The sequence below is a fragment of the Panthera uncia genome, chromosome F1 (assembly GCF_023721935.1).
Source record: "Panthera uncia isolate 11264 chromosome F1, Puncia_PCG_1.0, whole genome shotgun sequence".
In the NCBI taxonomy this organism is placed as follows: domain Eukaryota; kingdom Metazoa; phylum Chordata; class Mammalia; order Carnivora; family Felidae; genus Panthera; species Panthera uncia.
The window spans coordinates 673,569-683,043 of record NC_064813.1 but is presented as its reverse complement, the minus strand read 5'-3'; positions in this window follow the sequence as shown (position 1 = coordinate 683,043).

Here is a 9,475-nt window from a genome sequence, read left to right as displayed (position 1 = left end):
AATGAAGACCATGTGCCTTGTTTTAAAGTTCCCTCTCTCCTGGGTGCCTGGCTGGTTCAGGTGGTTGGGTGTACGACTTCAGCTCAGGTCATGATCTCGAGGTCTGTGAGTTCGAGCCCTGCGTCGGGCTCTGTGCTGACAGCTCAGAGCCTGGAGCCTGCTTCCGATTCTGCGTCTCCCTCTCTCTCTGCCCCTCCCCCATTTGCACTCTGTCTCTCTCTCTCTCTCTCTCAAAAATAAATAAACGTTACAAAAAATAAATTTCCGTCTCTCTGCATTTGTAACGCTCTTCTCCAGCAATGAGAACGTGACTTCCAACATTCTTAATGGATTTCCCCATTTTCTTTCTCCAGGGACGCCCGGAAAGTGGTTTGCAATTGCTGGCCCATGCTACTGTGCAAATCAAACTAGTAGCCAGTGTTCAATATTTGTTCACAGTTCTTGTGGGTTTACTGAGGACACAAGGTCAGAATGCTGCAGGCAAAGCCTCTTGGATTAGTTCTTTCCCCGCTGTCTGTAGAGCCTGTGTCTGAGGCTTGCGGGTATTAGGACAGACAGCAAAATGGACGGCAGGATGGATGGCAGGACAGACAGCAGGACAGACCACAGGATGGACGTCAGGACAGATGGCAGGATGGACAGCAGGACAGACAGCAGGACAGCTGTCACAATGGATGCCAGGACGGATGTACGATGGATGTAGGACGGATGTCAGGATGGACGGCAGGACCGAAGGCAGGATGGATGACACGATGGACGTCAGGACAGATCTAGGATGCACGGCAGGACAGACGTCAGCACGGATGGCGGGACGGATGGCAGGACGGACGTCAGCACGGACGTCAGCACGGATGGCGGGACGGATGGCAGGACAGATGTAGGACTGATGCAGGACAGATGTCAGGACAGCGTGGGGCGCCCCGTCACCCGCAGCAGTGTCGTGAACTGTGGGGCTCCGTCCGCAGGACAACAGAGCGTTACTCTGCACAAGGGGTCCTGTAAACAGAAACATCAAATAGACACGCGGCAGAGTGTAAAATCAGTGTGCGACTTCTATTTTTACCAGCCTTTGCCTGATATCCTACCCCTTAGTCCTTCCCAGCCCACGTGGAAAGTGACGGTATTGGCCCATTTTAATTAACTACAGATATTTTTCTGTTTATTGCTCTGAGAACTTGATGTCCCCAAGAGGGCCCCCGATCTTGAGAAGCAGCCCCAGTCCCCAGGGCCGGGCCGTTCCGAGCCGGTTTTAAACAAGGACGCTCCTGATTGTTCAGTTGCATAGGCAGTGTTAGCGTCCTTCTGGCGGTGAGGGAGTTTTTTAATGACTTGTCTAAATGACATCTTCATGTTTAGTTTTTAATCGCTGGGCTGTGTCTTACGCTCGCGTTGGCGTCAGGAACAAGGCTCTGACAAAGACAAACTCCGGGCAAAATCCGGAGTTTCTCTGCAGGCCCCCGGCCCTCTCCCCTCCCCTGTATTCCGTGCGTACAAGGCCCCTACGATCTCTTCATCGTACACACGAAGTGTGAGTAGCAGATTACAGCTCACAGTACGCCCTCTGGTGCACCCCTCTGGGACGGCCACTCGTGGGGCGGGAGGCGGCCCTCGCGGCCAGCTCGCCACGTGCGGGGCTCAGTGCGAATGTGGCCACGTTCTTTAAAACACAGGAGAGAAGTGCTGTTAAAATACAGTAAGACCTTGGTCTGCGAGCACAATTCATTATGAAAACATGCTTGTAATCCAAAGCACTCATATGTCAAAGCGAATTTCAACTGGCTCACTTGTGACCATGTGACGTTTGGTGTCACAGACGACTCGTATCGCAAGACATCGCTCGCTCCTCAGGTTAAAGTTTATTAGAAATGTTTGCTTGTCTTGTGGACTCACAGAACGAGTTCCTTGCAATCCAGGGTTTTACCTTATAAGGCTTTTTCCTTTAAAAATATACTTCACATATAAGAGGTAGTAATAGTGACATGTGTGTGGGGGGAACATAAACTTACAAACTGCAAAAAGAGGCCATTTTTGGTGTCATAATTTTCTATAATACAATGAATAATTGTGATTTATTAATTTGGTATCTTTATATAATGTGTATTTATTTTTGAGAGAGAGAGAGAAAGTGTGGGGAGGGGCAGAGAGAGAGGGAGACCCAGAATCCGAGGCAGACTCCAGGCTCCGAGCTGTCAGCACAGAGCCCGACGCGGGGCTCGAACTCATGAGCTGTGAGATCATGACCTGAGCCGAAGTCGGACGCTTAGCGGACTAAGCCACCCAGGCGCCCTTTAATTTGGTATCTTGATTGATGAAAAGATTTCTCTGGCTCACTTTGCTGAAAGTTCACTTACGGAATTTTCCATAGAACCGAAATCACCACGGGGATTTATATTTTCAAGATGGTGAGCAAAGAGCACGAAGCCGCGTGCGTCCCTCCGAGCGCACGCCCGCGTGGCTGGCCTGCTCTGTTGCCGGCTGCGCTCTCCGGGAGCCGACGCTGAGCCGGGGTTCCGCATGCCTGGTGTTTACCGGGATCAGCATCTGTGGAAGGGGAACAGGGAGTCCCGGTCGGAGGGAGGAGTCAAAATGCAACACCGTTGTGACAGAGATTTGACCAGTCCCTTGGATGCCCTGGACCCCCTGTGGCCCAGAAGAGATGCGAGGTTGGGCCGGAATGTCTTTGTGGGCTCGTCTCTACCAGGCGCTGGGTGCGGGCTGCCCCCGCTGCCCCCTGTGATTAGCACCAGGTTTGGCCTCTGTAGAGTCATCACGGGAGGACACAACCTTCCCAGGTGACCCGCATCTTTCCTATGAGAGTGTGAGCAAACCGAGTCCGGCTGTATACACGTGACAATAGTCACAGCCCAAAACACAAGTTGGGGGGCAGCCGGCTGGCTCAGTGGGTGGGGCGTGTGCCTCTCGCTCTCCTCGTTTTATCGTCTGTCGGTGACGGCTGCTGAGACCCAGCATCTCACTAAGGCTGGCAGACTGTTGTCTCTTCCAGTTGTCTCTCACCCCTGCTCTTATTAGCCGAAATTCTTCTGTAAAGAAAAGCGTTGCTGGGGCGCCCGGGGGGCTCAGCCGGTTGAGCGTCAGACTTCGGCTCAGGTCATGATCTCACGGTTTGTGGGTTTGAGCCCCGCGTCGGGCTCTGTGCTGACAGCTCTGAGCCTGGAGCCTGCTTCGGATTCTGTGTCTCCCTCTCTCTCTGCCCCTCCCCTGCTATCTCTCTGTCTCTGTCAAATAAATAAACATTAAAAAAATAAAAAATAAAGTGTTGCCCAACCAACCATTTCTCCTGAAACACGGCACATACAGGAGAGTCAGGTAAATGCACGTCCTTTCCCTTACTGATTTTCAGAATGCTCTAGTCATTTAAAGATAAAGACGGGTGTAAATATTCTTTATCAGCAGAAACAGCTAGCGGCCACCCTCTGGAGCAAACAGAAAAGCGCGAGCAGATCACTGCAGAGACAATGCTGTAGGGAGCGGTGGTTTAAGGAGTCCCCGAGGCTGTGGGGTGACCCAGGGCTCTGGGGGGCAGCAGAGACCAGCAGCCGCGGCCCCTTTACCGATGCCTTACTGCAGAGCATTGTCACTCACGGCGCTTGTCTCAGCTGGAACGTCAGGAGGCGTGAGGCCATGTGCCGGTCACGGGTGCAAGAGGAGCAGGGGCTGTCCCTGGTGTCCCAGTGTCCCCAGTGTCCCTGTTGTCCCCGGTGTCCCTGTTGTCCCCAGTGTCCCCGTTGTCCCCAGTGTCTCCGTTGTCCCCGTTATCCCCAGTGTCCCCAATGTCCCTGTTGTCCTCAGTGTCCCCGACATCCCTGTTGTCCCTGATATCCCTGTTATCCTCGGTGTCCCCATTGTCCTTGGTGTCCCCATTGTCCCCGGTGTCCCTGTTGTCCCCAGTGTCTCCATTGTCTCCGGTGTCCCTGTTATCCCCAGTGCCCCCAATGCCCCTGTTGTCCCTGGTGTCCCCATTGTCCCTGGTGTCCCTGTTGTTCCCAGTGTCTCTGTTGTCCCCGGTGCCCCCAATGTCCCTGTTGTACCCAGTGTCCCCATCGTCCCTATTGTCCCTGGTGTCCCCGGTGTCCCTGTTGTCCCCAGTGTTCCCGTGTCCCAATTGTCCCCGGTGTTTCCATTGTCCCCAGTGCTCCCGGTGTCCCTGGTGTCCCCGGCCCTGCTCCCTGCAGCTGGAAGAGAAGGGTCCCGCCTCTGACAAGCAGCAGGAGCCCAGCAGCTGTGTGGGGACTTGAGCACGAGAGAGCAGCCCCCCCAGTTCAACCCCCGTTTTCCATCGCTTTTTTGTCTCTTTCAACAGTGTCAATATTGTCTTGGGAAAACACGTGGGCTTTTAGGGGAGACGAGCCTGGGTTCAAATCCTCCTGCTGCTTAGCGTGGTGCCGCTGTGCTCTCATCTGTGACGCCCCGTTGGCGACAGCGGCTGTGGCCCAGACGGGACGATGTGAGCGCAGGGCCGGGCCGGGGGCTCCGCGTGTGGCACACGCATGCGTGTGTGCATAACCGCGGGGTGGACCCCTGGCCTGGGCCCGGGGGGCTTGGCCCCCCTCCAGGGCTGACGGCTGCATTCAGCTCACCAGGCGCTGTTTCCCCTGGACGCGGGTGGCCTGCTCCAGCTCACAGCACAGCCGTGTCCTCTGGGTCAGGTGAGCAAAGACCCACGAGGAAAGTGACGTCTCCAGGTGACCGCGAGGATGGGACAGAGTGAGGCTGAAATCCGGGTCCGCTGTCCGTCCGGGGCTCCTACTGGCTGCATCGAAACTACTATTTCTAGATACTTGTAGCCTTCTCCCAGCACTTCCTACTTTGTCTCAGTTTCAGTCATACGTGCAAACCTTTTCAGACAATCACACACGAAATAAGAGCCCTCAGGGCACACGTGTACTTGAATTCTATACTTTTATCCCCCCGGGGCTCGATTCTATTGTGTCTTGCTAATCCAAGTTCGCAAGACACAAAGCTTGCATGTAACTCCATGTTTAGTGAGTTATTCCTTCATTAGGCACGTATTGAACATCTGTTATGTGTCCAGCACTGGGCCACAGCGAAGGGGTGTGTGTATCGGGGGAGAGACTCAGGGACGAACATGCAGTTTCCGCGTGCCAGAAGGTTCTAGTCACAGGAGGCGTGGCAGGAAAATTGCACACGGTGGGCAGGGAGTGGGGGGCGGGGGGCTCTCACCGTCCGTTCTGCCCGAGGAGCACCCGATGGGCTGCGTGGGCATCAGGTGGTGAGAGTCCTGGTGCTGGGCCCGGGACACAGGATATCATCCTCAAGGCAAGTTGAGGGGCCCCGAAACTCCTCATGTAACAGAATCATCTGGAGGTTGGAGGAATTTGGGAAGTCGGGGACACTGTTGCCGTGATCCGGGCCTGAAGGGATACAGAATTGTGCGGAGGCCGTGGCTTTGGGTGCAGTGAAGGGAAGGGACCTCAGCAACGATATCGAGGGATATTTGGGGGAAAGACTGTCGCTTCTCTGCCATCTGAGGGTCTTGGCGGGGTCCCCAGCCCATGCACACCTGCTGCACGGTTTTGTGTTTAACGGTCAGTGTTCAAAGCTGGATTAATTACAATCCTTGATTCATGGCACATTCTCATCGTTAATCCACGCGTGGCTTGCTTTAATTAACTTACTACTAATAGTGTGATAAAGTGCTGTAAACGTATCCGCCAGCCTGCCCGAGAACATCGCCTAAACCTTACATGTCTCTGTATTCCCGTCCCATCTCCCTCCTCGAGGTGGAAAAGACCACGCTCCTGATCTTTGCGTTCAGCTTTCATTCTGGGTGTGTTTTATCAGTCATTTATTTATTTTTAAACATTTTATTGTTAACGAGTCTCTACACACTACACAACTCTGAGATCGAGTCGCAGGCTCCACCGTGGGCCCCTGGTGTGTGTTAATTCATACCCTTGCGTGTGTGTGTTTTCCCCCCACATTTGAAGTTGCCCCACTCCTCAAAAAGTGAAAGATAGAACGACCCTACGACCCAGCAACTGCACTGCTAGGTATTTATCCAAGGGATACAGGTATGCTGTTTCGAAGGGATGTATGCACCCCCATGTTTATAGCAGTGCTATCGACAAGAGCCAAAGTATGGAAAGAGCCCGAATGTCCATCGATGGATGAATGGAGAAAGAAATGGTGGTATATATGTATAATAGATATGCCATTTGCAAATAGCCTTGCCATTTGCAACTACGTGGATGGAACTGGAAGGTATTATGCTCAGTGAAATTAGTCAGAGAAAGACAAAAATCGTATGACTTCACTCATAGGAGGACTTTAAGAGACAAAACAGATGAACACAAGGGAAGGGAAACAAAAATAATATAAAAACCGGGAGGGGGACAAAAACATAAGTATGGAGAACATATTAAATATGGAGAACAAACAGGGTGGCTGGAGGGGTTGTGGGAGGGGGAATGGGCTAAACGGGTAAGGAGCATTAGGGAGGGCACTTGTTGGGGGCACTTGGGGGGCTCAGTCATTTAAGCATCCGACTTCGGTTCAGGTCATGATCTCAGAGTCCGTGAGTTCAAGCCCCGGGTCAGGCTCTGTGCTGACAGCTCAGAGTCTGGAGCCTGTTTCGGATTCTGGGTCTCTCTCTCTCTCTGCTCCTCCCCCACTCACACTCTGTCTCTCTCTGTCTCTCAAAAATAAATAAACGTTAAGAAAAAAATTGGGGGGCACCTGGGTGGCTCAGTTGGTTACGCATCTGACTTTGGCTCAGGTCGTGATCTTCCAGTTTGTGGGTTCGGGAGCCCTGCGTCGGGCTCTGTGCTGACAGGTCTGAGCCTAGAGTCTATTTCAGATTCGGTGTCTCCCTCTCTCTGCCCCTCTCCTGCTTGTGCTCTGTCTCTGTCTCAAAAATAAACATTAAAAAACAACCTTAAAAATTAAAAGGTAAGAGCTTCCCTGAACTTGGGGGTCGAGCCCGGCAGCCTCCTGAGCTTACTTTGTGTTCAACACTTAAAACGTCCCTTTTACAGAAAAATCTTTGAGGGGCGCCTGGGATGGCTCAGTTGGTGAAGAGTCTGATTCTTGATTTCGGCTCAGGTCTTGATCCCAGGGTCGTGGGATCAAGCCCTAGATCAGGCTCCATGCTGAATACGGACCCTGCTTGGCATCCTCTCTCCTCTCTCTCTGCCCCTCCCCCCGTTCTCTCTCTCTCTGTCTCTCTCTCTCTCAGCTGATAGTTCAAGAGAGCAGGTTGTGTTTCTGCCTCTGCACGTCAGCAGATACCCGAGGGCGCAGGTCCCCGGTGAGGGCATCGCTCTGACAGCCTGGAACAGCGGGGAAGCAGAGGGGCGGCGGCCGTGTGCGTGGAGGTGGTGAGGGGCCCCGGGGGGGACAGGGCAGAGCGCGGACATCACGCCGCACTCAGCCGGACCCTCAGCCTGGTCAGCGACCCAGGACCCGTGGGCCCGGCGGGTTCTCTCGCCCGCTAGTTAGCGGTGGGCTTGTCCTCGACACGCCGGAGCCAGAGCTGGAGCTCAGGAGGCGGTGGTGGCCCGCGGGGCAGTCCCAGCCCTGTTGGCAGAGATGACGAGGGCTCCGAGGAGGCCAGCAGGTAGCAGGGCAGAGCTAGGTGACTGCCCGGTGCGAGGGGTCGTCTATGAGGGCAGGGCAGCTGGGCTCATCCGCCGCCTGGCGACCACACAGAAGCCCCCTGCCCTTTCGCTCTCCTGTGCACGTAGTCGCTATTTCATACCTTCTGTGTCTCAGTCGCCTGCGCCCCCTGGGCTCTCTCAGCGAATGTCCTCCACCCCTACGTCCACGAGGAAACGTCACAGCCACCAGAAGAGAACTTCCCAGGGCCCCACTGTCCCGTTGCCCCTCACGTGCACACCTGCCTTCTCGCCTGTGACAGGGACGGACCGCGCGTGCTCCCAGGAAGACCAGCCCCACCCCCCGCCTCCCCTTGGGCTCTAGGTCTGAACTCAGGGACACCCTCGTGCAATTTCCCTCCGTTTCTAGAAGGAGAGAGCGTGGACTGTGTCCAGTGAGATGGGGGTGGGGAGCAGCCACTGGTTTGGGCCACCTGAAGGTCACGATGGCCTCTGCGGAGCATGTGACTGAGTGACGGGAAGAGAGGACGGGTGGGGGGTGGGGTGCAGAGAACTCGGCTCCGTGAGGGTCTCCCCTCCCTGGCGGAACCGTGTTCTGTGTTGTAACGAGAGAGGGAGGGGCGGGGCAGGGGTGCAGGGGCGGGAGAGGTTAGAAACAGAAGACGCTGAGGGACAAGGTCCAGCAGAGAAGCCGACGGACGACGCAGGGCGCCCACGGCCACTGGCAGCGGGGCCCGAGTGCCGGGAGCGTGTGACACGGTGACACAGTGACAACACGAGCCGCCTCAGAGAACCCGCAAGCAGCGTCCTGGTCACAGGTGGCACTCTGTGCGGCCAGCGTCACGAACTTTACATGTACCCGACTCCTGTCTCCCGCGGCCCCATCTCTGAACAGGTTGGGTCGGGGGGTTGCCATCAGCTCTCGTCTGGCTTCCAGCAGCTGCCTCCCGACTCCGCCTTCCTCCGGGTCCCCTGCTGCTGCGGCCACTCCGGAAACTGTCTGCGCTGCCCTCAGGTCTGGGATGCCCCCTCTCACGGCCTCTGTCGGGACCCTCAGCGCCGTCCAAGTCTCCTGTTCTCCAGCAGCAAGGCCCCTCTGTCTCTCCCCCAGCATCACATTCCTCGTGGGCAGGAAAGGCGTTTATCTGTCCTTTCATCCTTCTACCCGGTGTCCACCTCTGCCCGCCCCGTCTGTGGGGCGTTGCTCGGGTCAGGGCTCCCCTCCAGCAGGCAGGGCAGGTCCTGTGTCATGGCAAGAACGTGGAACTGAGAGACCTGGGGTCATGTCTGCCACGGAGTGACCATGGGCTGGCCTGACCATACCGTCTACCTGTAGACCTTCCCGTGGGTCTCCGACCCGCCCTGGATCTATAGGTGCCACGTCGACCTGACCTAATCACCTGGTCATGCTGGGTCAGCAGGATCTGGGTTGGCCGCTGGGGGGCGGTGCGGCGGGGTGGGCGTCTGGGGTGGCGAGTGATCCCACAGGGCAGGAGAGGGACGAGCCCGTGTTCCAGGTCCCCCCTTCTGCCTCCTCGGGGCTGGTCGGACGGGCTTATCTCCCCCCGGCACCCTTGCTGTCCTGGCAGATGGGGCAGTCTTTCCGCAGAGACCAGTAATGAACATGTGGATTATAGTGGGTCTCCTCTGCCCTCCTGTTTTCTTTTAAATTTTTTTTTTCAACGTTTTTTATTTATTTTTGGGACAGAGACAGAGCATGAACGGGGGAGGGGCAGAGAGAGAGGGAGACACAGAATCGGAAACAGGCTCCAGGCTCCGAGCCATCAGCCCAGAGCCGGACGCGGGGCTCGAACTCACGGACCGCGAGATCGTGACCTGGCTGAAGTCGGACGCTTAACCGACTGCGCCACCCAGGCGCC